Genomic DNA, 26,851 nt, shown 5'->3' with positions numbered 1-26,851 from the left:
GTACTGTTATGTCCATGGTACTGCTTATGTCTATAGGCGACGGTTACCACTTTACATCAGGTGGGCCGTCAGCTTGTTTGCCATTCTAAGTCGTATAAAAAAAATTATAGATATGTTAGGCAATACTTTCGTCAATTTATTACTAATTCAAGTAATTGTACATGATTTATATGAAATTTAGTACATTGATGTACTAGATTATAGATAGGAAACTTTTATTTTAATTCATGGTAACGAATAATTACTTATTAATAAATATCTATCTGTAACAGAGACCAGAGATTGCTATGAGACAAAATGATTTACTAATAACAACCTAATAGAAGGATTTTGATTTGTATACAGGGTGAAGTCGTAATAACTAACATCATTTTATTACAGTCTTCTGCCGATGAAACTGAACATTTATCAAAGGAATATTTTTTATTATATTTTTGTTTTTTTTTTTCATTGTTATAACATGCTATAACATGTCATGTGACCACACCATTTCTGCCTGAGCGAACACAGAGACAACATGGTCCATGAATTTACTTTTACATTTGAAGAATCCGAGGTTATAGGAAAAAGGAAGCACGTCATGAGTAAGGCCATTTCACATTGTCACTGTATAAATTCACGTATGAGTTCGCAAACTAATTTGTATGCGAGGGCGAGCGAGCTATGGTTTAAAAAAACAACAACAAAAAAAGATACTAATCTGATCTTGGATGCTTTCTATTATTATTGTTATATTTCTATTATTATTCTATTATTATCTACTATTGGGCACGTGATGCGCAGGAATGAGAAGCATATTTTAAAAAAAGTATTAAGAATGAAAGTAGATGGCTATAAGAGGAGAGGAAGACCTAAAAAGACATGGATGGATTGTGTGAGGGACGATATGGCCAGAATGGGAGTGAATGCGGAAATGACTGGGAATAGAAAAGAATGGAAGAGGAAAACATATTACGCCGACCCCAAATGATAGTTGGGATAAGGGTAGGAAGATGACGATATTATCTACTATTATTTCTATTATTATGCTTTAGGAAAAAAAAGTTTAATTTAACTGGAACAAAATCTCAGAGAAAAGCTGTTATTGATTTAGATTTCGCCCTGATTAAGTGTACAATTGGCGTGTGGCCTGGCATAGAATGGGCCACCCCTTCCTTTCCCGTGGGTGTCGAAAGAGACGACTAATGGAACTTAATAGTAGAGAGATGGGCAGCAACGTCCCTCTTAAAACATCACTAAAATCCGATTTGCGGTTGCAAACCTATCTGCCAAGCGTGGCAACTACTGTCAAAACTCCCCTTATGGGAAAGGCAGTTCAGCAGTGAACAGATAATGGCTGATATAGTGTAGTATGGTAAATGTATAATTAAAAATAAAAAAAACAAAAACAAATTATTAGAAAAAAATATCTACATGTCTTTATTTAAGAGTATCGAGTATTTATCCGAGTTAATTCTCTTTCAACAACAGAAATACGAGAAAACACCATTTCTCATTACTATTTCTTAGAAGCAATCGGATATTGCATTGTGCAGTAAATACGGTTGTGCTCTGAACGTACTGAACAAATCAACCACACCGCAATTAATACTTTAACTGCATTTGTAATTCGTTTGTAATTATTGTAAACTACTTCTGCTTTTCAAATAGTCGACTAAGGGAACTTCATGATCAAGGGATGGGCAGTGGCGTCCCTCTTAGAACATCACCATAAGCCAAACTGCGGTTGTCAAACCGCCTGCCAAGCATGGCAACTACTGGTAACGTCCCTCCAATGGTAAATTCTGGGAGACAGTCTCTGGGAGAGGCCTATATTCATCAATGGACAAATAAGAGCTATAATATTAATTTCCATTTTTCAAGCGACCACGTGACTTTTCGTTAATTTCCGGGAGTCAAAAAAGCTGTTTTACGCAATAAGATTCATTTCGTATGACCTACCGCGTTGTGTAGATGTCGTGGCTAGATCTTTGAACTGATCACTTCATGATGTAACCGACCATTTCACGATAGATAATAATAGGGACGATGAGTGATGATGAAAGCAGGTCACAAGTTTTACAAGAATTAACCACGATATTTCCCATGGGGAACCGCGTGGAGGCCAACCTGATAGGGCTAACAAGGGGACAGTAAGGTCCCTTTACTAACAATCTTTTCCACCCTGCTACGGTATTTTTTAATGGGTAATAATGGCATGGTAACCCCGCCTGCGCTATCAGTATACTCTGGCGGGGTACCAGTAAGAGATGACAAATGAGGATAAAAACAGGTTAGTTAGCCCATCCTGACGAATTCAACTAGAATTAAACATGATGGTATCCAGGGGGGTCCACGTGGAAGTCGACATGATAGGGTATAATGCTAGTAATGGGGCTGTTTGACCCCATTACTAACACTTTCTGTCCCCACTGCTACAGTGGTTTGGACATGTAGAAAGAATGCCAGATGAAAAGCTGACAAAACAGATATATAATGCGAATGTAGATGGGATGTAGGTACCGGGGGAGACCTAAATTCATCTACTGCAATCAAATAAAAAGTGTTCTTTCTGAATTCAAAACTCTCCCGAATCGGCGTGTGATAGATAGATAGAAATTCCATATTTGGATTATTAAATAACATAAGATTTATTTTATAATGAAATCACCCCTTTAAAAAGGTTTTTTCTCAAAATTCCCAAAGCTTATGCGCGCGCGAAACCGAGATAAATGGCCATACTTTTATTGTGGTAAAAAAAAAAGTTATTTAAACATAACTTATAGATTCAATACTAGAAGAGTATGAGTTATGTTTGTTATATTGATATTATTAATCCCAAAATTTCACTCAATACAGTTCTTTAAAAAAAAAAACAAATAAATAAAATACTTTTAAAATATCAGTCTGTCATCATTTGCACTACTTCACATCAAGCAAAATATAGTAGATCACACTTTGTTTCAATAATTAATAGGCCTTCAAAAATTCCTTACATAGATTCGTCACAGACCTAACAAAAACAATTTGTTATGAACGAAATTGTTTCGAAGCTAATTTTTAATAATATAATTCCCTCAAACATTAGACTTTCATACCGTGAATAATTCTTCATCCCACCTGAATTAATATTAAAACGTACTATAGTCGAACTTTCGCCTTTGTTAAAATAAAAATGTTTTTTTTTTCTTTCTTTTTTGATGTATAATTTAAATACACTTAAATACAAAACATATTACACATATGGCCTGCATAGATTAGGGACATTTATTAGAAACTTTTTAAAAAGTTGTCTGCTCGTCATTCTTCTGTCTCATTTGTGTTTCTGCTGTAAAGCAGCTGTGCTGGTAAGGCTGTGTTTGGTTTGAAGGATATGTCTATGGAATTACAGAGTACGGAAGTATAATACCAGGAATGTGGTATAAAGCATACCTGTGTCTGATTAACTGCACGATATTATATAATTTGCTGTTTCAATAATACTTCTTCTTCTTGTAAAAACTAGTATCTAGCAGTGGACAATGCGATTTAACCTTAATAGGTTGCTACAGTAAATTAGTCATATAATAAATAGGAAATATCAGCCGCATTGCTAGCAATATACTTTGTCAGGTCGATATCCACGTGGTCCCCCTTGAAACCATCTTGACTTGACTTGTCTTTCAATCCTTACCTATTAACCCTCACTGGTAAGCCACCAGCGTACACCCTTAACGAGGTTACCATTCCGTTATCATCCATAAAAATCCTACTTTTTGAAGGGGAAACGGATTGTTAGTAATGGGGTCTAACAGCTCCATTGCTAGTAATATACCCTATCAGGTCAACCTCCACGCGCTTCCTGCAAGATACCATCGTGGATATTTTTTTGTAACATTTGTGACGAAGGGCTAATTGATCTGTTTTTACCCTCACCTATCATCCCTTACAGGTGTCTCGCCAGCGTATACCGATAGCGCAGGCGAGGTTACCATTCTATATTCATCCGTCAAAAAATACCTTATTCCTTGAATATACAATTTGAGAATCCGACTCCGCTAATAGGGTCGTTGGAAAAACTTTACGAACACTCGAACTACTTGAGTTAGCGTTGTAAGGGTTTGGGTCTTATTGAATAGAGTTTGTTGAACTCATTGTAGGTACGTATGTTTATCTACTGGTTCGAAATTTAAAATTTTCTGCAGCGAACCCCTCACAACCTTCCATCACCTATTTAACTGCTTAAAGGGACAAATTCTTAGAATTCCTTTTTTATAGTACAAACAATTCCTATGCGAGTTTTATTAAAGTCTATAATAAAACAAGTTGTTTAAAAAAAATGTCGTATATACTTAACTACACATTTTTAATACAAGGCGACTAAATATATATTCTGTGCAAAACAAAAACAAATTCTATGTAAACACATACCCACACACGTGTACATACACATCGATAAAGTACGAAATATTTCGTAGACAGTCTGCATTGCAAATAATTCAAAACGTGAAATTGAATGTTTAGGTACAGATTTTGTTTTTAAAACGGACAGTTTTTTCCTTTGCAATAATATATAATTTAGCTTAAACGGACAAAAACCGTTATCAAAACTATTTATTCTTCTTTTCATTTAAGAGTTTCCTCTTGTCGGTGCAACTAATTCATGCATCCTCATCCAGCCAGCTCTATCCCAGGCCATATCCTTTATTATTGATAACAAAATCTCTCGAGTCATGTATAATGTGACAAAACACAACAACTGTTTCGACTTCATTCGACAGTTTTCTTTAAGGTACGTACGACGTTTTGCGTCACAGCATCTCTCTATGGGCTGTCAATTTTCGGAAACGACAAACATAGCAAGTTCGTAAAATTCCTGTTATACATATATGCATATAGGTAGTTCAAAATTGGTCGAGATATCGCGTTACATATAAAAAACAGCCAAATAGACAAAATCCTTTTTGAAGCTGCTTAAAGCGCACACTTCGCTTTAACAAATGACGAATTAGGACTTAATAAAACCGGTACTCGGTCGTTATATATTTATTTGCAGTCATTAGTCCCTCCTTGAGGCTGTAACATAAACTCTTATTATGGAAGTTAGTAGGCCATTAGCCGCCATCTCACTCTAAGACTCTTTGATGGCCCTAAGCTAAATATATGAAGTGGCATCTTTGACATCGCTGTTTTCTGAGCCCTGAAAGTAATAATTGGGGGCATTTGCACGACACAATTTTGCACGATTTTAAACGATTTCTAAGTGACTTGGTGATAACTGGATGTATTGATTGATCGACTTCACAGGTATGAGAATTTTTATGATTAGTAGTTGAGCTATTAAAGCATCAGGAGATAACAAAGAAACTAGATTTCACATTTATAATATGATGAAGGCAATAATATCTTATTACTAATAATATTAGCATAGTATAAATACTGTACTATGTCCATACTGTACTATGTACTATAGTACATTATTGACATTCCCTGCCGCCCACCACGATTTGACCTCACTTCCTGTCAAACACGCTACCATAGTCGAAAGGATGTTGCTAGTCTACGTTTTTATAACCACCAATTTCAGAAAAGAATAGAGAATACACTATTTAAGAGGTATAAAGAGGATAACGTGTGACGTCAGACAGGTCAGTCTACATTATACAATACATTGAAGCGCGCGCTTTCCACCCGCTATCCTTTACTACACACGCACACATTGGCACATTCACATACGTTACTTGTTTCTGTAGTTGTAACAATCGCGAATTGTGGCGTTTTTGTATAAAGTGCCCGAGGTGTAGTGTACTGGGTATAATGTATAGTGTATAGTGTACAAGAGGCACTGTACAGACTGCGGTATATAGGCTATAGTATGCAAGCTGTAGTGTACAGGCTGCAGTATATAGTGTACAGTAAGGATATAATATGAAAAGCATTTTACTGCAAAAAAAAAATTAATACAGACAAAATAAACTAATAAAAGATGAAATATTTTGTGGACATATTTGAATACAAATATTTGAATTTGAAAGCCGAAATCAAGATCTCGTAGTCATGACTACGAAAAATTTCGCATACAACAAACAGAATGTTCTACAATAAAAAAAGGCATATTCAATCTTTACAGAATTAAAATAGATTTAATACGGGAGTACACTCTGTCGATTGAAAAAATAATTATCAAAATCGAACCAAAATTGATAAAGATATCGCTAAACACATACATTAACAAAAAATACAAACTAATTAAGAACTTCATTCTTTTTGAAGTCGCTTAAAAATATTCTACAAAAAACAAATTGGTCAAGGTATCAGAAACGTCGTTAGAATATTTTAACGACGACTTCATTTGCCGTTTTTGTAAATAAATTGTTCGACGGCGAAGTTGAAACATAACGGGCAATTTGATATAAATTGCAAACAGTCGGATCTAGGAGGAACACTGTAACGGTCCATGCAAATGTAAACCTTAACCCGAGTGTCGTGAGTAAATTTTCCTATGTGTTAAAACGATAGGAATTAAATTTCGAACATTATGTTACGAAGGTGTATTAAAGTGGATCATACCAGAGTCGGGTATAAAAAGGTGTAGGTAAACAGGAATGCCTTTGGCTCTATTCTCACAAAACAAACCGCTCAAATAACATTGAAGTTGACAAGTCAATCGATTGAAGTTCTATTTTAAGTTTTTTTTTTTTTAATGGATGACAATGGAGTAGGAACTCCGCTTGCGCTAACGATAACGGCTGGTGGAGCACTTGTGAGGGATTAAAAAGGCAGGTCAGTTAGTTCACCATGATGAATAAACCTAGAGTCCAGCACAGTGGTTTCCAAGGGGGACCACGTGGAGGTCGACCTGACAGGGTATATTGCTAGTAATGGGACTGGTAGTCCGCATTACTAACAATCCCTTCCTTCTCTCTATTTTAAGTTTGTAATGATCTATTACGTATCAATTGATTTGCCAACTGGGAAACACAAGACGATTGTTGGCTACGGTAACTGTTTACCATCAGGCGAAATATATGATTAATTATTTAATTCTGCAAAGGTTTGCCACTTTTGCAGAATTAAATAATCAATCGACTTAAATAAGGGGGTTTTCAATTCAGTTTTATTTTAACCGATTTAAAAAAAAGGAGATTCTATGTTCCACTGTATATTTTTTTTATATATCTATCTTTTGTCGTAGTTAAATAACTTTACATAATTTTTCTAAGAAATTTTCAATTGTGACAAAACCAGTTATTTTGTTCTAAAAATAAAACTACTGCACCGAGTTTGATAAAATTTTTATAAGATCAATTTGTTGTTGTTTTTTTTTCTAAAAGGTAAATAAAGAATTTTCCAAATTGAGAAAAAAATACAACCGAATTGAGAATTATTTTTGAAATGGATTAAAAATGTGAAAGCTGTAAAGATATTTCTAAATTTATGACTCAATCATGCTTAAACAGCTGAAGGCATTTGAATGATATTAGGTACACGGGTATAGATTTGATATAAAAATATAAAGATTAAAACATTTTATATACAGATTTGCGCAGACGAAGCCACGGGAAACAACTACAAGTGAATAATATTTAAATATCAAATTTACATCTGTCTCAGAGCGTTAACGCAGAGAAGGCGTCCGGAATGAGAATTATCTTAAACTAAAACGCTAAAAGCTAATTGAAACTTCAGAAATAGTTGGCACCGCCCGCAGTATGGATTGACAGTTCTTTGTCGCTGACACCATTGTGTTTAACGGCGCGACTATGAGCATCTATTTCGGGACCATTAAATATACGGACTTGTAGTCCAGAGGTGGATTGTTCGACAACTATAGACTTAACTAGACAAGTGACAAGCGAATTCGTCGATGAAATCGACATCGCTAGCGAGTCCGTGAGATAGAATGAGATAGTAACGCCGGGTGACTCATTCCAACTCACGGACTCGCTAGCGATGTCGATTCAATCGACGAATTCGCTTGCCACTTGTCTAGAGGCCCTGGTCCTGTACCAAGACTTCGTCCGTGGGACCGAGATAGATGGATTGACGGGAAAAAGTAGGCTATATCCTTTTCCATCCCGAATCGTACGTATATGCTTAATTTTGTAATGATTTGCTAAATTGTTAAAACTCTAAAAGGGAAATACTATACAATAAAAAATTTTAAGTAACCCCCGAGTTGATTTTTTTTTTATACTACTTAGAATGGCAAACAAGCTAACGGCCCACCTGATGGAAAGTGGTAACCGTCGCCTATAGACATGAGCACACAACACAAGTGTTTCGGTTTGAAGGGTGGGATATGGCGTGAATTTACTAGGTACAGAGGAATAATATCTGAGTCCTCAGGAATGGCAACACATGGGGGGTATTATGGGCGAAACAGTATATTTATTTTATTTATTTATTTAACACTTTATTGCACCAACATAACATGATTTGTTAAACAATTTTCAATACGTATAGTACAAAAGGAGGTCTTATTGCTAAGCAATCTCTTCCAGACAACCTTTGGGTAGAAGGAATTAAAGCATAAATAGGTAGGTGGCGCGTTAAAAAAAAATAGATTTGTAAAAAATAATATCTGTGACAGCATAATCATATACACATACATAAATAAACACATACATCCAAACATATACATATATATACATACACATACACATATAAATATATATACATACACATACACATATAAATATATATACATACATATACATATATACGCATAAATACATAGTATACTCTGTTACGTCCATGGTACTGCTCATGTTTATAGGCGACGGTTACCACTTTGCATCAGGTGGGCTGACAGCTTGTTTGCCATTCTAAGTTGTATAAAAAAAAAACTGACCTGCTTTCATCCTCACCTATCATCTATCACTATTGCCCCGCCAGCGTAAACCGATAGCGCAGGCGGGGTTATCGTTCCATTGTCATCCATAAAAAAACCGTTTAGACGCGTAAGATCAACAGATGCTAAAAGAATATTTCTTTTTAGAAATTTTGCCTGTTTGTTGGAATGTTTGCTCCGGCATCAAGTAAAAATTACTGCACCAAATTAGATGCGGTTTCCATAATTGTATTCCTGAAGGTTTAACTTAAAATCTGGTGTATGTTCTATCTTGATACGCCATCTAGAAGGTGATATATTTAAATAGATTTCCACGCGTACGAAGCAGCGGGCAAAGAGCTAGTTATTAATAAAATTGTCTATACTAATGTAATAAAGCGAAAGTGTTCGTTTGTTTGATTGCGCTAATCTCTGAAACTACTCGTACTAGTTGGATTAATTTTTTCTTTTAATTTTAAGGGTTTTTACCTTCTTCATGTATATCAGCCCCATCGTACCCTGAACTGATTTCTCATATAAAGTTTTATCTACTTTCCCTTTTCACGGACAGAGAGAAATTTATGGATATCAACACTTTACAGAGATTTTCAAAAAATCTGATTTGAGTTCAACTAATATAGATTGAATTAGAGCAATATTTATTTTATTTAGATTTAAGTGGCGTATGAATTCTTTTACATTTTTATGTTACACAAAATTATAGTATCACAAACTTGACAATAGTGTGATCAGGGGGTCTATCATGAAATGAAATTTCAAACTTTCGAGTTCAATTTCGTGTTTTTGTTCGTACCGAAATCTACCCAGTAGCTGGAGCTTAACATTTCGTTCGTCATAAATCCTACTATAACAGTCTAGAGGAACGATGTTTAAAATTCTTTAATACTTTTAAACGTTATGTTATTATGTAATTTTAACATCAAATCTCTGTTTCGTTCGTCCCCGAAATTTCGGAAAATATTTCATGGTAGGCCCCCAAGCCTTTCCCATCATATGTACAAAGTCAAACAGCAAATTTATTAAACTAGTCGGATTTGAAGAATTCTTTTTGCACTTATTTGCACATTCTTTGAAAAAGATTGTAGGTTATTCAATATCACTATACGATCACGGACGAAACCGGGAGATATGGCTAGTTATAAAATAAAACCTTTTACCCGACCGCTTGAGTAACCATTACATAGATAGCTAAAACCAGACTAGATTTCAATAGATTTGAATTCTACTAGTATAATAAATCTGAAAGTTTATAATGATGGATAAAATAAATAAATAAATAGTTAATTCAGCAAACTTTGTTACGCTTCCAAAAAAGGTTTATACAGAGTAAAATAACATGTGTAGTGGAGATGTTATGCAATGTTTACCGAAATGGTCCCCGCTCAGGGTTACGCTGCAGCCGAGCAGCTACAGCGCTGATTTTCAGCGAGAGCCTTTCGAATAGGACTTAATTTAATGTAAATTAATATTGTTGGATATTTGTTTGTCACACAAATAGTACTAAACGGATTTGAATAAAATCTGGTACACTGGTAGGTTATATTGTAATTTATTATACAGAATATTTTATATACTGATTTACGTGGATGAAGCCACGGGACACAACTAATATAAAATAATAAAGTCGTATTCCAAACACCAATTGGCGTGCTCGAATTAAATTCTTTTATATTGAAATGGAAACAAACTTAATGGAGTTTCGGTGAACGACGTACACCCATAAAAATGCCGCAACTGCACTTTATGAGTCCATTATATTATACCCGACTGTCGAATAAAAAAGAGTAATGTGATATATGTAAAAACCAAAAAGCAAATTTATATTCAATAGGTTTAATTGTTGATTGCTAATTTATATGTAATTTTCTAAAAGAGATTTTTAATTAGATTTTTTTCTCTGTGACGCGAATACGTCGATAATTTTGAGACGATTTTAATTATTCTTTTAGCAATCGGTTGTGTTCAGTTCTCGTATTAGAATCATTTTTAATGATAGTGTGTTTAATTTTTCTTTGTCAAAATTTTGCTTATTGGGTATCAATTTTTACTTTTACTCTCACGATTCCCCATTCTAAGTTTAAATGTATATATTTTTAAAACATTCCATTCATATCGGTATTACATCATCATCATCATATCGGCCTTTAACTATCCACTGCTGGACATAAGGGGACTTTCCTTGCGAGATTCTGCTAGAAGTTGCCACGCTTGGCAGGCAGATTGGCAACCGTAGTTAGGCTTTAGAGTCGTTTTAAGAGGGACGCTGCTGCCCATCCCTCGCCTTTGGTATCACATATTGGATTTAAAATAAGAATAATTAGATTGTTGAGAATAGTGAAATTATTATTAATAATAAATAAATAAATATTAAATTTGTTACGATGAAGTTTTTTAGGAACAAAATCTGTTACTTTATAAATACAAAATTTCAGATACAACCCTACAATTTTGTAGCGTAATTTAAGTAAGATAAGTATTCAAAAGTAAATATTTTTTTGTTATACTCGTAGCTTTCAAGAAACCACTTGGACTAAATTAAATTTATATCTATTTTTTATCATTTTTTTTCAATAGTACTTAACTAGTACTTGTAACAAAATATCAATTAACTAAAAGAATGATTCGTAAATATAATCAATTCCAGAGAAGTATTTTTTTCAAGAACGGAATAGAGTTGGTCATTGATAAAAAAATTATTATGGGTATTTTGTATACGTACTAGTTTTACCCACGACTTCGTTCATGTAATATTTAAAACAAAGTAACATAAGTTAAAAATAAAAAATAAAATATGAGCATGCTAATTTCTAATACTAACTTGATTGCTACTCAGCAATCAAGTTAGTATTGTTTTAGCAGGGTTTTAGTAAGAGGGACTCAAATTTTCATTTTTCCATTCCAGTATTTATTGATCATTGAAGTTGGAATATTTTTTTTTTTATAATTGGTAACAATAGTATGGTAACACCGCCTGCGCTGTTGGTATATGTTGACGAGACACCATTGGGTGATGGTAGGTGAGATGAAAGCAGGCCAGTTGGCTCATCGTGATGTATTAAACAATAATAGTTTAACCACGATAGTTTCCAGATGGAACTGCAAAATCGACTTGATAGAGTGTATTTGGGCATGGGTGCGTTGGTTTGCCCTTGCCGATTGGGTAGTTCTAAGTTTATTTTACTGGATTTGCAGTAATAACGAATTTGTTGTTGTTTTGGATATTATTTTTAATATTGCAACTAAACCATATAAATTTACAATATTTTAAATGTATATGAAAATGAAAAGGTGACGGTATATAATGCAATTAAATTAAAACGAATGACGTGAATGTGGCTGCTGATTAGTAGGTCATCGCAATTTGCTTCACACTTCACGATCTTTGCAGCAACCATAGATTATGCAGTAACAGGGTGTTTTGCTAGCAATGGGATTTAGACCTCGTTACTAACAAGTTTTTTCCTCGTGTGAAATTGGAATGATAACTTTGTCTGCGTGGGGGGAAGGGGTTCTTAGTAATACGGATTACCAATCCCATTGCACGCAATATATCCCGTCAGTTTAACCTCCACGTGGTCCCCTCTGGAAACCATCGTACTGAATTTCAATTCATCACGATGGGCTAACTTACCTGCCTTTTCATTCTCACCTATCATCCCTTACTGATGCCCCGCCAGCGTATATCGTTAGCGAAGGCGGGGTTATCAATCCATTATCATCCATTCAAAACCAAACAGGTACCAGTGAAAAATGATTGATAAAAATGAAATCAGGTCATCCAAAGGTTACCTGAAAGAGATCGCTCTTAGCGATAAGGTCGCCCATTGTTTTCTCATTGTGATTATTTCTTGTAATTATTTATATTTATAATAATTTTACTATTGTAATCTTTTGGAGGAAACAATAAAGAGTATCTATTTATCTATCAGGTCCAACTTAATGAATCTACAAGGAATTAACTATGATTGCCAAATACTATATGAAGATTGATCAGGTATATCGATGGGGCAGCTATTCCCCATTACTGATCCCATAAAATGAGTAAAACATCCCCTTAAAAGGATATTAATGATTACGATTCCACCCTCCACACTCTCGATCGGAGTTTACGGACAAAAATCTTGGGACTATAAAGAATTCACTTATTTATTCATTTTCAAGCTGTCCCCTGCTGGGGCATCAACAATTCAAATGAGACGGCCGATGTTTATTCCACTCGTTTCGATTTGCATTCACATCAAATATAAGTGGAGCAAAATGTAAAAATGTAATGTTAGAAAGGCCGTTTGTTATAATCCAAGAGGCTTACAATTACATTGTTTTGCGTAAATTGAATTTATAGGCGACTTTGAAAATAAGGGTCTCGTTACGCTTGCATTTTTAGGGTTCCGTAGCAAAATGGTATGACTTTTTTTATACAAGTTAGAATAGCAAACTAGCTGATGAAAATTGGTAACGGTTGCTTATAGACATGAGTAGTACCATGGACACAACAGAGTATACTGTTTCGCCAATGATACCTCCCACGCGTTGCCATTCCTGAGGAAACTATTATGTATAATCTAAAATGTAGCATACCCACATGTAAAATTTTGGAGGAAAAATGACATAATTAAAATTAATAGTTATATCATTCTTTATCGCAAATTTTAATTAATTGTTGAAAATTATTCAACCAATTTAAAGGAAAAGGTTCTATAATTTTATATTTCATTTAAGCTGCAATTTTTAAACAATACAACAATAAATTAAAGTTAATATAAAATTCCTTAAATACTAATACTAATTATAAGTAATCCCCCAACGCACCACATCGAGGCAGCGTACCCAAGATACTCGAAGCATTACCTCTTTGGATTGCCAAACTTATCTTTTGGGCAAAGTAGCTACCAGCTCTTGGGTTACCAGTAACCTCGATGAGGCGCGCTGCGATCGTTCGATAAAAACTCTTTGCATCTGGGCCCCATGGGCCCATCGTCTCTACAGCAAAAGGTTCTTATTTCGGCTATATTATGTTTTAGGTTTATTACTCCATAACACTGTCATTTACAAACCGATTTGGTAAATTCTTATTCGACATTTTCTTTCGTACATTTTCTGCTCTGACGTTTTCTTGTATGGGACCACTGTATAAAAAGCTATTTTTTATAACAATCAATATAATAAAATTGTAATTAGAAGATGTCTGTACGAAATAATGAATCCAAAATATTATTTTTTTTTAATTATATCTGCTTGTTTGTTCCGGCATCACACAAAAACTACTGAACAAAATTGGATACCGTATCCACATTAATATTCCTGAAGTTCTAACTTCAAATCTGGTGAAAGTTTTATCGTGATACGTCATCCAGAAGTGGGTTAAATTACATTTCCCATTTCTAAAATCCACGCGTAGGTTGTAGCGGGCAAGATTGTAGTGAGTAATAAATTTTACTTGATCACTAGTCACAGAGGGAGACTTTGTACAAAAGTCGATTGCTTGGGTACCTCTGTCCCATTCGTGTTTCTACCGTAAAGCAGTTGTGACTGCATGGCTGTGTTTCGGTTTGAAGGGTAAGATATGGCGTAAATTTACAGGGTACAGAGGAATAACACCTGAGTCCTCAGGAATGGCAACGCATGGGGGGTATTATGGGCGAAACAGTATACTCTGTTATGTCCATGGTCATATCTATAGGCGACGGTTACCACTTTACATCAGGTGGGACGACAGCTTGTTTGCCATTCTAAGTAGTATAAAAAGAAATTCGTTTATGAGTTAACTATACACTAAGCATGGGTATCATTGGTACTGAACCGATATCTATGTATAGATTGAGTTATAGATAGATAGATAGATAATTTATTTGCATTACTTACAGCACACAAATTATAACATATACATAAAAATGGAGATAACATAAATGATTAAAAAAAAATACAATACAATTTTTTCTTTTGTGCGTGTGCCATAACAATACAAAATGGTCACAACTCAGTTTATTGCTTCGCCCACAAAAGAGCAAAGCACTGATATTCTGTTGGGGCCAAAGCGAACAATAAAATAATACTACCAAATTATCTATACAGTAAACAGACAAATATACAACAAACATATATTGAAAAAAAGTCATTATCCATTTCGATATCTCAATTACAGATATCTATAATTATAATCTTTTAATTGAACTAGGTATATACAAGTACAATACAATTACATGTAGTTCTGACTCGCAAACTAGGGTTAACTCTATGTCAGGAGCCAGTGCCTTCACAAGCGTGTGCGCGTGTGTGTGCGGGCGTGCGTCCGTGCGTGCGTGCGTGCGTGCGTGCGTGCGTGCGTGTGTGTGTAAGTGTGTGAGTGCGCGCGCGTGATGTGTAATCATTAGTATTTTATAAGAATAATAATAATAATTTTATATTCATATTAACTAGGTTCATTATTTCGATATTGTATATTAGAGAATAGATGTTTAACATATCTGTTATTGAGTTAATGTATACATATGTATATTGTAATCAAAATATATTTATTATAATAAATAATAATATAATAAAAACCATTCTTATATATTACCTACCCCTACTATACAGGTTATTTGAAAGAAGTATTCGCTGGTGCAAATGTTAATAGCATAAATGTTCCTCGTTCTTCGCGACGAATAAGGGGGACCGTGACCAATTCGTTTCGAATATATGACCGTTTGTCACGCGATGTTATTTTTTATTTCTCTACGGATAATAATAACAACTAGTATATCAAAATATGTGTCTACCGACATTATAACTTTGAAGGGCGTCAGAAGTTTGTTTTTATTAAGAATTAAAAATGTGTTCGATTTAGACTGCTTTGAATTAATGGAAATATCTTTTTTATAGAATGTCTTTAATGGATAACAAAGGGGTTTTTGTAATGGATGGAAATGGAAACTTAACCTCGTGACCAGTGTTCAGTCACTTACAGTTAGATTACTTGAGCCAATGTAATTATTTCACCAGAAATTAAACCACCATGGTTAGAAGAGACCGAGTAGATTTTCATTTATTTATAAATAAATAAATAAATGAAACATAAATGTAATATGTTATATATTACAATGCAGGCAAAATAAAAGAATGCAAAATTCCTTGATATGGATATATCAAGGGAAACCTGCAACTAAATTATAAATTCGTAGTCACACAGACTTCTATGAATACTCCAGTAAACAGTTATCCGCCGAGTAAAACTGCAATAAAAACAACAAAAGAAAAGACACAATGCACTTGAAAAATGTACGGAGTGAGTCCATTAAATTAAACGAGCGGCGAGTTGCAGCCAGAGGCCGCTGTGAAAAATTGCTAAATACTTGCATTTTGTTTTCCCACCAAAAGTATGTAAACGTAATTAAAATTTCCCCTGGCTCTCTTGTTCTTTCTCACTCGGAGAACCAGAAAAGATGTATTGTGTCTGTTTCTTTATGCATTTTATTTACACACCTACATATTAAAATATACGCTTATGTTCTACGAAATAACCGACTGCAATTGAGACAAAACTAGTTAATTTGATTTAAAAACTAAACTATTGAACAGATTTTATTTAAATTTCTATGGGAGCAATCTGTAAGTATATTTTTTCAAATAAAAAAGGAATTTTTAAATAAGTTTACATCTGACGGAGTTACGAGGCAAAAAACATAAAAAAAGTATAACCGATTTGAGAATATCCCTCTTTTTTAATTCGGTTATTCTATTATTTAGAATAATAGATACTATATTCATTTTAATACTTTAAAAAATTAGCAATTATAAAGTGGTAATTGGAAAGCTATTTACACAATTAATCCTTATTATTTAAAAAACTTGGTTAGTTTGAACATTTTATGAAGATTATGTTTTCTCTTTACACCGTGTAAATTAAGAAAAGTAACAAAATCAAAATAATGTGCAACGAAATAAATCGAATGCTACCTCTTCTCAGAGTAACATAGGCTATTTTATATTTTCTGTAAAGAACCCGTGCGAAACCGGGACAGGTTGCTAGTTATAAATAAACTTATATTTACAATACAATTTAAATAAATTTCTTTTATAAATACATATATTGCTATCTGTGTCTTATGAGAGACAGAGCCCTACAGTAAGACGTCTAATAGATTTTTTAATGGGTTATAATGGAACGGTAACCACCAATATACAATACAGTGAGAGACGAAGCAGGTCAGTTAGCCCATCGTGACAAATTCCACAAAAAATTGTTCTCGATGGTTTCCACGGGGAACCACGTGGAGGTCGACCTAATAGGGCATATTGCTAGCAATGGGGCTGTCAAACTCAATTCCTAACAAAAAAATGTTTAGTCGTACAGAGTACGGGCTTAATGTTACACAGCATTCTAGTTGTAACATTGTACAATAAAATACCTACTAGAATATTCTATTGTTAAAGCCACAAAGTTCTCTCCAGGCCATAAATCAATTATTTGAAAACGAAACAAATACACTATTCATTATACAATTTTGACAATTGTTTAATTAGTTATTTGAAGTTCGTTTTCGACCGTAGACAGGTATCTGCCATACAAATAACTTAATTTCAAACTAGTTGAAACTGTTTTGCAAATAATATAAACAATACGTTGTTTAATTGATTGACAGATGCATATTTCTGATGAGAATTTAATGAGATATTCTATATCTATTTACCAGAGGGAGACTGTATACTAGATATATTTGTAATTGCTTTAAAATTTAATAAATTTCGTCATTTTTTACTTTAAACATAAATCATTACTAACAAAAAAAAAAAAACCAACTAGGCACAGTTTATAAAAAGTGTAAAATTGGAAATAAGTTTCTTTTTTGCTAAATAATTTTAAATTTTATCCACAAAAAGTTCAGTCGGGATAAAATTATTGTTGAATGAATTACAAAAAAAAAAGAATCGTAATAAATCAGTGCAAAATACAGTTGAATTGAAAACTTCTTTTCTGACATTGGTTAAGGGACAACCATCAAAATCATGGAAAATATCATCTATGTACATATTATAACATATAAAATTAAATCCAATTAAAAATGGATCAATCTAGCAGAGAATCAAGGGATGTAGGCTCAGGCTGGCTTAGGACCGTTCTTTATAGCGGTCTATGGGGGAAGCCTATGTTCAGAAATGGACAAATAACGACTAATATGATAGTGATGGTGAAAAATTAATCGAATTAAAAATCCATAATTGGAATCCACTAAAAATATTTTTCTTTATAACAAAGGGAACAAACGAGCATACAGCTCACCTGGTAACATTGCAGGTGTGCTGCCGGCCTTTTAAAAATGAATATACTCTGTTCTTGAAGGTTATGATAGTTCGGAAATAATGCTGCTGGAAGTTGATTCCAAAGAGTGGTTGTTCGTAGAAGAAAGTACCTTGAAAAACGCACGGTGGAAGACCGTCACTCGTCCAGATGGTTGGGATGGAAATTTAGTTTGTGGCGTGTTGGACGATGGTAAAAAACAGCAGCAGGTACCAATCCGAACAAATCCTCAAAACACTCCCTATGATAAATTCGGTAGAGACAATGCACAGAGATTCAAAGATTTCTGCGCAATTTCAGTGGGTCGAGTCGAAATATCAACGACAGACCTCATTTCTCTTCATCTTTTTTAAAGTCTCGTAAAAGACATTATAGTCTACTAACTGAAGAATTACGAGTATTAATACCTGTACATGCCCTTATGATGTGCCTCACACCAACAGTTATTATAATAAATATTCAGTTTAGAATATAAGGTACTTCAGTTCAAGGTGACGCGCCCATGAATATTATATGTATATGAACGCTAACACTTCGTCTCGGCTTTGTTGTTTTGCTTTTTCGGGGTCGTAAGCTTTTAAGCCGACTAAGTATTCAAGTCCCAATAGGTACTGGTTAGATTTATTGCTTTTTTATGTTAAAGTTCTATTTCCTTGTCGGAATAAATTTTGGGTCACTTAGAATATTGATTTTGTGATAAAGGCAAGGTACAGGTAAAAATGAAAGGATCTGAAGGATTGGTTCTTGGTATGATATACCTACGTATCTATAGCATTATATAGTGATGATGACTAGGTGGAATTATACGATTTTTTTTATAAGACAGTTTTGTGTTCATATCTAAAGAAAAAGATTATTTATTACCACTTTACATCAGACGAGCCGTCACTTTTTTTGTTATTCGAAGTCCCATTTCTATATCCATGAATATAATTAATACCTGAAAGATCACCAGCGTTGCAACTATAAAGTATGCAGTAGTTTACTCTTGATCAAAAACCAGTTGTAATAACTACCGGTTTAATTTAAGTGTAATTAAACACAAATAAACCTCCTCGCGGTTCCCCCTGAAAACGATTGTGATTGATTCATTGGTGAATTTTTCTCGATGGGCTGACTGACCTGCTTCATCTTCATTTATCATCCTTTACTGGTGCCCCATCAATGTATACCAACATCGTAGGCGGGGCTACCATTCCATTATCATCCCTTAAAAAAAACAGTGGAAATAACACCTCAGACGAAGAGGAAGACCTAGAAGCCAAGCCGTTCATACCCAAAGTGTTCCGAACACCGTTTTTCTTATCTATTACGATGATTGCGTCACAGCTGCTCATGATTAAGGATTAGGAATTGATCCCGAAACCAGTCGAGCTTTCTCGAACTAATTATGCGTAAATTAAATCAGTAGTTATTATATTAAAATATAATGTATGCTTACGAAACTTTTAACTATAAAAAACCAAATGGACCTTAATTAGTTGTATCTCGTGGCTTCGTCCGCGTGAGTGTAGGTATATTCTAGGTAGTGTACAAAAACCAATACTTTTTTTTAACATCTTTTTGTCTCTCTTTTCTATACAATTCGGAATGACAAATAAGCTACTGGGCCAGTCGATGAAAAGTGGCAACTGTCTCTTGCAGACATAAAGTGTTTGTGATTACTATTCAAAACCTTACTCACTCTGAATATCAAACAACATGATATGTAGACGATGAGTATCAAGTTGTACCTGAAACGAAAACATATAAGTGTTAGTTTAGTAGTTCAATTAATTATAATTATGGATTATCATTTAAGAATACTTAGACTTATGTGATTTTTCATGACACTTAGAATGCTAAACAAGGTGACGGCCCATGCTATGAAAAGTGGTAACCGTCGCTGTAGACTCGAATAACACCATGGACATTACGGATTATGCTGTTATACTCATGGTATCCCTCATGCGTTGCCATTCCTGAGAACTAAGATGTTATGTCTTTGTGCCCTATAATTTCACTGCCATATCTCACCGTTTGACAGTAGTTGCTACGCATGCATGGCAGGCGGATTAGCAACCGCAGTTAGTCTTTGGAGATGTTTTAAGAATGTTGCTGCTGCCCATCCTTTGTCCTCCCTTAGTCGCCTCTTACAACATCCACGAAAAAGGAAGGCGTAACCTATTCTATGCCGGGACTACACGGTAACATTTATATATAGCCAACTATAAATAACTGATTCTATAAACTCCGCGTATAACTCTCAGGTACCATACCTCAGTAGTATGGTATCTGAGAGCTATACTTAGTGTTTCTCTGATCTGTAATGAGGAAATTCGCAAAAGAATCTAACCCACAGAATATGCTGAAGTGGCAACAGCCCGGTCTTATAGCCCAAAGAACCGATAACCAATAAAAAAGCAAGGTTCTCTAGTGGAGACTATGCACAGTTACACTCTTTAACACTCAGTTTTTGCTACCCTAAAAACGCTCGGTGTGAAAATAGACAGATAAAAATTAAATTTACCATTAATATCCAAAACTGAACAATGTTGCATTGTTAATTTGCAATCCACTCTACTAAAATGCAGTTGAAAATTCCCAATAGAAGTTGGTCACGAATAGTAGATAATGCAATTTAGTAGCAGCCTCGAACTGCCGGCACGAGCAGCTCCCAATGGTAAAGAGTTGAAAAATAATCGGATATCGCTCATAAAGTTTGACTGAGTTTGGTTCATAGACTAATAGGTAGAAGCGCCAGTAACTTTGGTTGTTACGTCTTTCTGGATTCTCGAAAACCTAACAGAAGAAATAATTGGAATAAGTTTTTACTCTCCAATCATTGAAAGTTCAGTTTGAAAGAATTTTTAATCTATTTTCACATTGAAATACTGCGGAAAGTTCAAGTCTGGGATTAAATATTTAATATACAGAAGATTCTACATTAGTTTTTCCACTTTTTATATACTAAAACGCAGCCAAATAAGTACAACTGCTTAGTAAAAAAACATAGGTATATATATATATATATATATATATATATATATATATATATATATAAGGAAAGTGGTAACCGTCGCCTATAGACATGAGCATATACCGTGGCATATACCATGGACATAACAGAGTATACTGTTTCGCCCATGATACCCTCCATGTATTGCCATTCTTGAGGACTCAGGTGTCATTCCTCTGTACCCTGTAAATTCACTGCCATATCCCACCCTTCAAACTGAAATTCAACCATGCAAACATAACTGCTTCAATGTAGAAACACAAATGGGAAAACAAAGCAAACGATTTTGTCAAAGTCTCCCTCTGGTAGGATACTACTACTAAGCATTTTGGAGTTATTACATTTGCTCGGGCGTTGGTAGCCAATGTACATCGATATTGTTGTAGATTAATTTCAATGCTCTGTATAATATATGATATGAGTAGGACGGATAGAGATTATCTCTGTCCAACCCACTTACCTTTAATGCGCTAATGATAATGTCTTATGCAAAAATAAACTAAAAACAACTCTACCTTTTAGGTGTTTAAATTAATTATAGAACAAAAGAAATAAATCCAATAGAAGACAACAATAAAACAAAATATCCGCACACAAGTTCCATCCTTCCGGCGCGCGAACAAAGCAGCCGAAAGTAGTATTTCTTCACAATTTAACGTGTTCGTGTCTGGTTGCAGTTCTAGGCTGTTTTCACATTTTTACGACCTCTAAGTTTTGCCTCTATACAATTTAATATTTCTAAAAACAAAAATTTAACTTTTTTTTTATATTTACTTAAAATAAAAGAAACTTCACGTATAAAAAATATTATAAGGAAGGAAGCAATTCGATATAATTTTATTTAATAATAGGTATAACTTTGGGTGTAAGTTACAGGTAGTTTTATATGAATTGATTTCAATGATCCTTTGATAAATTCTTTTTTGTTTTGGATTGGTCTCAAATTTTTGTATTTTCCCCATGAGAAAGAGATTTTTATCTTAGTAAAATAGTATCATATAAAGTAACATACGAACTATGTAATCATTAAACAGCATGTATTTCAGTTGGACAAAGTTTGACTGTAGTCCGGGGGATGCATAATCGAATTTCAGCCAAAATTTTTGATCTTTTTTAATTTCATGTTTGGATTTTTTAAATTTGTACCACTTACCACCTGCTACGTCTAGTAAGCCACATTAAAAGCCTTCGTTTTTAACAACAGCGACCTAGTAACCTTTGTCACAGGAGGAAGACAAGCAGTAATGCCAGATTACTTATTGATGTCAATATATGGCCGTGTGGTCCCGTCATAAAATGGCCCATCCCTTTCTTTCCCGTGGGTATCGTATGAGACGACTAAAGAGGTTGAGGTTTTTTTTTGATGGGTGAAAATGGTATGGTAACTCCGCCTGCGCTAACGGGATACGCTGGCGGAGCACCAGTGAAGGGTGATAGATGAGAATGAAAACAGGCTAGTTAGCACATCATAATGAATTCATCAGGAATTAACCATGATAGTTTCCAGGGAGAACCGCGAGGAGGTCGACCTGGTTGGGTATATTGCTAGCAATGGGATTCTCAGTCTCCATTACTAACAATCCCTTTCTCTCCAGGAGGTTGAGGTATGAGCAGCAGCGTTATTTTTAAAACATCTCAAGTTCTAACTACGGTTACCAATCCGCCTACCAAGCATAGCAACTAAGGCCAAACCCTCTAAGGGGGAGGCTTATCTTCAGCAGTGAACAGTTAATGGCTGATACGATGATGATGATTATTATTTATTATTAATTATACATTCTATAGTTTTCTTTCAGCTTCTCAAAAGTTGACTGTAAAAGATCCCTTTATGGAATAAGTCCGCCATTATATATTAAATCATTTATCAGTGCTCAATTTGAATTATGTACAATAAAGATTTTACAATACAATACAAATGATTTATACATGATGAGTGGGGACTTTTATAAACTTACTATATTTTTTATATCCGACAACTGTTTATTATACATTATTTATTCTTATATTATAAATTTAATCACTAGTTTTACGGTTATGAGCGCACATGAGCCAAATTCATTATACGTAAGTAGATAATAATAGTTGCACAACAACATTGTAACCGACACAAAATAAATTTCAATTTTAATATACTATTATTTGTCTTCACTTCACCAATAAGCCAATAACATGTATTGGGAACTATGGCGTCAAATAAAACAGTATGCAACTGTAAATTTTACGGCTTGGCAAAACACCAGCTAAAGGCTGAAAGGTGCTAAATAAAGTATTTCGCAGTGGGATTTGGAGGCGATGTGAGGACGGAATTGAATCTGGAGCTTTAATCTAGCTGTCGCTGGATACCTATTATTTATTGAAATCATAATGCTATTGAGCATTATTGTAATGTTGAAGTTACAGGATGAAATCAAAATCATTACCATCCTTTAGGTAACCTACGGTAATTTACCTTAGTTATCTCTTTTATTAAACTAAGTGTTACTTTATGGAAGTCCATATAAGTGGTTATTTGATTAGAATTATTTTGTTTAATTCCGCTACCATGTTAGTACCCCGCTAGTATAAGTGTGAGTGCCAATGCTCGAAGACTGACTAATATTATTGTTACCATAAGTTCTACAATCATCATCCATGTTAATCATCAATCACCCAATCAAACACTCCCTTCTATTATAACTGAAGTGTTATTTTGTCGACTCACGTTTCTTAAAAAAATTATACCACGAAGATGGCAAATAATCATACAACCCGTCTGATTGTAAACGGTCTCTGTAGCTTATAGACGCCTGAAACACTAGAGGAAGACTTTGTACAAAAGTCGATTGCTTGAGTATCTCTGTCCCATTCGTGTTTCAACCGTAAAGCAGTTGTGACTGCATGGCTGTGTTTCGGTTTGAAGGGTGGGATATGGCGTGAATGTACTGGGTACAGAGGAATAACACCTGAGTCCTCAGGAATGGCAACGCATGGGGGGTATCATGGGCGAAACAGTATACTCTGTTATGTCCACGGTACTACTCATGTCTATAGGCGACGGTTACCACTTTCCATTTTCCATCAGGTGGGCCTTCAGCTTGTTTGTCAGTTTGTCATTCTAAGTTGTATAAAAAAAAAAAGGTGTTGCAGGCAGGCAAGAAACCCTAATACACCCTTTTTGAAGAACCCTAAACTGTAAACCCAGAGCAGGGAGTTTATTCTACAGACTCGAGTGAAGGAAAATTTAAAGAGAAAATTTAAATTAAATTAAATTGTCCATTTTAACACTTCATTAAAAGGGCGTCAACGGTTTCGGTTTCACCATCTATAGTTATGGTAACTACATATATTACTTATACGTTTTGTATATCCCATGCCTACAACATAAAATTTTATTCGTTTCAGTCCCAAAAGCAACATGTGGCACATTATATTATTTGCCTCAACAAATATCAGTGGAATAAAACGAGGCGGCACACACTCGCTCCCAAAAAGGCATTACTGGCAGTTTTTAAAGGACCACCAACGATCTACAAGAGACGTAAACGTGACGACCACGATATAATACATATAGAAATAAAAAGTTTATTTTAAAAGAACAATATACAACTGCAATTAACTATCTATTTAAATATAATTAATACTTAAACAAATCTTGTTGCTATACACAGTAACTTGGTGTAATCAGCACATTTAGAATGTGTTCTTTATTTGAGTATGGTACGTAAGATGGTGGGGATGAAAACATGAATATGAGTACTTAGTGGTGTGCCATTACCATCAATTAGTTACCACATTGTTACTGCCAAATTTAGGTACTTTTTTATTTGCTTCAACCCAAATAAAATGCCCTTCTTCTTCTGTCCTTTAATTGCTACCATTACTCTGTCTCCAACGTAACCAACACGCTATTTATTGTAAACACAAACACAGTTCTCCAATTAATCAATAATACTACATATAATACATGTTCAAATCATTTATCATCATCAATAATAATAAGAAATGCCACAGAATCTAAAGTTATGAGGAACTATAAAACTAATGTCTGGAAGCACAACCCAGAACACCTAAACTTGAGTCAATTGTGAAAAGTACGTTTCCTAATTGGTCTGATTGGGAATTTAAAAATGACACTTCAAAAACTGAGGAACTTCTCAATGTAATTGTACATATTTTATGTTCAAAGAAGGAACATAACAATTTTTATGTTTATTATTTCAGAATTTCCTCATTTATAAATCGATTTGGAAAATTCTTTTTTTTTTAACTGAAAGGATATTTATTTATTTATTTATAGGATTACCAACATAAGATACAGTTAAATATTTCAATACAATACACTGGTGTAAGAACAGTTAGATCTAACTTTTCTTACATTTATAGGCAACCACAGCATGCCTTGTGTTTGATAAACATTAAAATAGATTTAAATTATTAAATGCCATTAAATAAGTAAAGATATTAACAATATGAATAATAACATAATATAAAATATTAAGATCCTTTTAGATCGATTCCATACAAAATTGTATCAAAATCAGTTAAGTAGTTTAGCTTTTAAATTAAAATAACTGATTTGACCATGTTTGAAGTAGTACTTATTGTGGAACAAAATCTTACATAACAATAATAAATAAATTTGTGTTTGTTATTTAAGATTCATTTGTAATCCATTTTTTTCTGCATTTTCTGGAATTTTCTATACCAGTTACGTTACGAGCGATCACATCACACGGTCGTACGTTGTAAACCGCTCTCCTGGATTCAATTTGTTGCAGTGAGCTGCCGTATTACCGGCCAGTCCGCCGACTACTCGCAATGAAATTACCAATGCAACATGACGAGTGACCACCGTGGTGGAAAACGATAATAACACAAGGGAAATTACGTTACAGGATGCCAGTTGGTCTGTAAATTGCTTTGACGCTAATTTGTGACTGGACATCAAAAAGCATATAAATATAGCAGTGTTCACATCCTCCAATCAATTATTACCAGTGGATATGTATAGTGGAAGACGTGTTTTTTTATAATTCCCAGAATGGTAACCAAGCTACCAACTTGCCTGATGGAAAGTGGTAACCGTTGCCCATAGATATAAGTATTAGGGGCATTACAGAATGTACTGTGACGCCCATGGTACTACTCATGCGTTGCCATTTCTAAGGACTCAGGTGTTATTCCTCTGTACCCTGTAAATTCACTGCCATATCTCACCCCTCAAACCGAAACACAGCCATGCTAACGCAACCGCTTCACGGTAAAAACACGAATGGGACAGAGGTATTAAGCAAACGACCTTTGTACAAAGTCTCCCTCGGGTAATAATAATGCATATATTCTCTTCAGATTCGTGTGAAAAATACATAACATGTGCAAATAAGACATTTGACAGATCGCATGTATAGTTGTTATAAATTGGCACGCCACCGCATTTGAATGGGGTTTCAGTTTTCGAATACACACAGGGTTACAAAATATATTCCTTCTAAAATGACGGTGCATAATTATGAGTAAAATAGAATTTTTTGTTCTGTCAGTGTTTATGCATTCAATATGTAGTCAGAACTTTTTATTGTAAAGCAGTACCAGAACGACGGTATGATGAATATGTAATGGTAATCTCCCTGCACTGTCTGTATATACTGGCGAGACATTAGTGAGAGATGATGAGCGAGGCTGAAAATAGGCCAGGTAACCCATCGTAATGAATTTCATAAAAATTAACCACGATGGTAGCCAGAGGGATCCGCGTGGAGATCGACCTGACAGGGTATATTGCTAG

General features: G+C 34.4%; 1 protein-coding gene and 1 long non-coding RNA gene across 2 annotated transcripts in view; both read right to left on the bottom strand.

Annotated features, from left to right (window-relative positions):
• The window catches only part of LOC113516693 (pseudouridylate synthase RPUSD2-like), a 555,256-nt gene that overhangs the window by 490,807 nt on the left and 37,598 nt on the right, over positions 1 to 26,851 (bottom strand). The window lies entirely within an intron of this gene.
• Positions 4,285 to 20,931, bottom strand: LOC128202259 (uncharacterized). Its single transcript, XR_008253683.1, has 3 exons — positions 20,599 to 20,931; positions 18,954 to 19,822; positions 4,285 to 5,158 (listed from the first exon to the last, which is right to left on the bottom strand). It is a non-coding gene; the product is annotated as an uncharacterized LOC128202259 (long non-coding RNA).

Source organism: Galleria mellonella, unplaced genomic scaffold (assembly GCF_026898425.1).
Source record: "Galleria mellonella isolate WM207_F2 unplaced genomic scaffold, CSIRO_AGI_GalMel_v1 utg83, whole genome shotgun sequence".
In the NCBI taxonomy this organism is placed as follows: domain Eukaryota; kingdom Metazoa; phylum Arthropoda; class Insecta; order Lepidoptera; family Pyralidae; genus Galleria; species Galleria mellonella.
This window is presented reverse-complemented; position numbering and strand designations above follow the sequence as displayed.